This window comes from Gavialis gangeticus, unplaced genomic scaffold, assembly GCF_001723915.1.
Source record: "Gavialis gangeticus isolate Ggan-Ray unplaced genomic scaffold, GavGan_comp1, whole genome shotgun sequence".
NCBI classification, from domain to species: Eukaryota; Metazoa; Chordata; order Crocodylia; family Gavialidae; genus Gavialis; species Gavialis gangeticus.
In genome coordinates, this window is record NW_017729032.1 from 127,645,437 (window position 1) to 127,648,120 (window position 2,684).

The following is a 2,684-nucleotide window of genomic DNA, read 5'->3' on the forward strand; positions in this document are numbered from 1 at the left end:
TTCCCAGCAGATGTCCGGGAAGTTCAGGTCCCCCATGATTACCACATCCTTAGCCTTCACTACCTCTGTGAGCTGACCCAAGAAATCCTGGTCAAGCTCCTCACCCTGGTTGGGAGGTCTGTAGTAGACTCCCACCGTTAAGTCTCTTTCACCTCGACAGCCTTTCACTCTAACCCAAAGGACTTCAGTGTGCCCCTCCCCTGACTCCTTGCCAATGGACGAGGATGTGTATTCCTCCTTAATATAGAGTGCCACACCCCCACCTCTTTTTCCTATCCTGTCCTATATACTTGAGGCATATAAGCCCAGGGCTTGAGCTGGTCAGGGAGTTTAGCCCTGGAAGGCAGAGAGAGAGGAGCTCCTGGCAGCAGGGCTGTAGCAGGGCTTGTAGCAGAACAGCTGAGCTGGGGTAAGCTGCACCGAGACCAGGAATGGGGCAGGCCTGAGAAGGGGGTGAGTGAACCCATAGCCTGGAGAGGCAAGCCTTGGAATAGATAGGCCTGGGAACAGGGATGGTTAAGCCCATAACATGGAGGTGGGCGGCAGACAGCAGAAGGCCATGATACCCGAAGCTCAGTAACAGAATAGAGCACAGCCTGAGGGGCTGAGGCCATGGCTGGAGAGGGCTGGTGATGAATAACAATTGGTGGCCGTGGAAGTGACAAAGGGGATGTCCCAGCTAGCCCAGAGAGAGGGGCCAGAGGACTAGAGGGCCTGGCCCCCAGGGGGAGAGAGCCTGAACCCTGCATGGGCAGGTGTCCGTAATGCCAGAGTCGGTAACTCAGAAGAGGTCGCTCTCAGCAGGACCTGGGAGCCTGAAGGCCTCACTGCCCTAGGCCAGGCCTCAGAGATGGGCTGAAGGCTGAGCAGGGCCACAGTTGCAGACTGGTGGGGCCAGAGGAGCCCAGGCATCTCACCTGGCCTAGGAACAGGGCCGGGGCTGGAGGGGAGGCGGCTCTTAAAGACTGGGGGCCACAGCCAGAGGCCAAGGGAACCAACGAGGCCATAGCCCAGGAGACGAGAAGACTGGGGCTGGGAGCCCATAGCCCAGGAAGGGCACATGTCAGCATACCATCGGTGAAGCATAGGAGTGGGTATAAAAGAGGATGTAGCCCATGTAGTTAGTTCTTAAGGCAATGACCACTGACACCTCTGGTCATGGGAGTGAGACCCAGTTTGGGAAGTCCTGGGGCAGTCTCCCTTTTTTCAAAGATAATATTAAGGCATGGCAGGAGAGTGATGGGGATAGTGCCCAAAGGGAGCCAGGTTGGCAAGGGCCGAGTGGCCACCATGGGGCATCATGATCACCCCTGGGACGAGCACTTGCTACACTTAATAGTCACCTGAAACTATTCACTCTTCCCATCAGTCCTCTCTGTTGGTTCAGTGAAATAAGTGTGTCCAGTCCGTTTTCCTCCACTTCTTCTCTGGCTCTTCTCTGATCTTTTCCTTGTTCCAAATGATATAGTATTTCAGTTCAACCTTCCCAGCTTCAGGCACTCGCTTTTAGAGAGAGCCAACCCCTTAAAAACCCAGAGATTTCTTAAGTTCTTTTTTATTTTCTATAAACTAGTTTTAACATATGCTAATAAAGTCCTTAATATTGCTTCCTCCAGTCCCTTCGGCATGAGTCCATACAGTACCATCTCCCACACTAAAAATAGGCTTATTTTGGCGACACTCAGAGTGATGGACTCTATCCCATGCCCCCTTTGCATATCCATATTCTCCAACACATCCCACCATTTCTTCTCTGCACCTTTCCTGTGATGAGCCCATCAAGCTCCATCTGTGTTGCACCTATCTCACTTGCAAGACATTTCTTACAGCCATACATGCTAGGTCAGCATGTTCCCCTTTTAGTTGATTACCCACTACTGTTCCCTACACCTTCTTCACTTGCCCTTCTATGATGTTGCCCACCAGTGACATCCTGTATCTCTCCCTTACTGCTTTCATCAATTTCTTATGATCCCTCAGGACCTCCAGGCCTACCTTCCTTATTTTATACCTTTGCATGAATCCTTCCATTCTGATGTAATGAACTTGCATTTGCCATATGAATGGACTCTTAAAGAGGTCTGACATACTCCCCCATTTTCTCAAAATTGCACCAAAATTGCATGAAATCAGGTGGTATGCACTACTTTCTCCTCTCCCTCCATAACTGCCTTGCATGTCACATTTACATATTTCACATAGATGAATAATCCCAAGTCCAGCATCCCCCAGCTCCCATCTCTCTTGCTTTGTACAGTTCAGCTATAGCCAAGTTTTCTGTTTTGGCAATCCAGAAGAACACACACATTTTGTTTTGTACTTTTGCTATCTGCTGCCATATCAGTGGGTATACAGAATAATTGGCAGTAGCACAGCCTTAACCACTGCCACTTTTCTGGCAAAGGACAAGGTCCTTTCAGATCATAACCAAAGTATTTGCTGTAGCCTTGCCATCACCTTTTCCCATGCTGTATTACCTTTCCCCTCAGTGTCCACTGGGATGCCTAGCACTCTGATTTCTCTCTCTCTCTTATTTGAAGGTCCAACTTTTTCAAATCACTCCAGTTCCCTATTTCCATTATGGTGCTTTTCAATTTATTTAGTTTAGCCCCTGTCATTTCTTCATACTCTGATGTATGCTTTCCATCGAAAGTCTATCTTTACTACATTTATATCATCCTTGC

The 2,684-nt window shown here is 49.3% G+C and overlaps 1 protein-coding gene across 3 annotated transcripts in view; it reads right to left on the minus strand.

Annotated features, from left to right (window-relative positions):
• The window catches only part of NALCN (sodium leak channel, non-selective), a 564,495-nt gene that overhangs the window by 208,149 nt on the left and 353,662 nt on the right, over nt 1-2,684 (minus strand). The window lies entirely within an intron of this gene.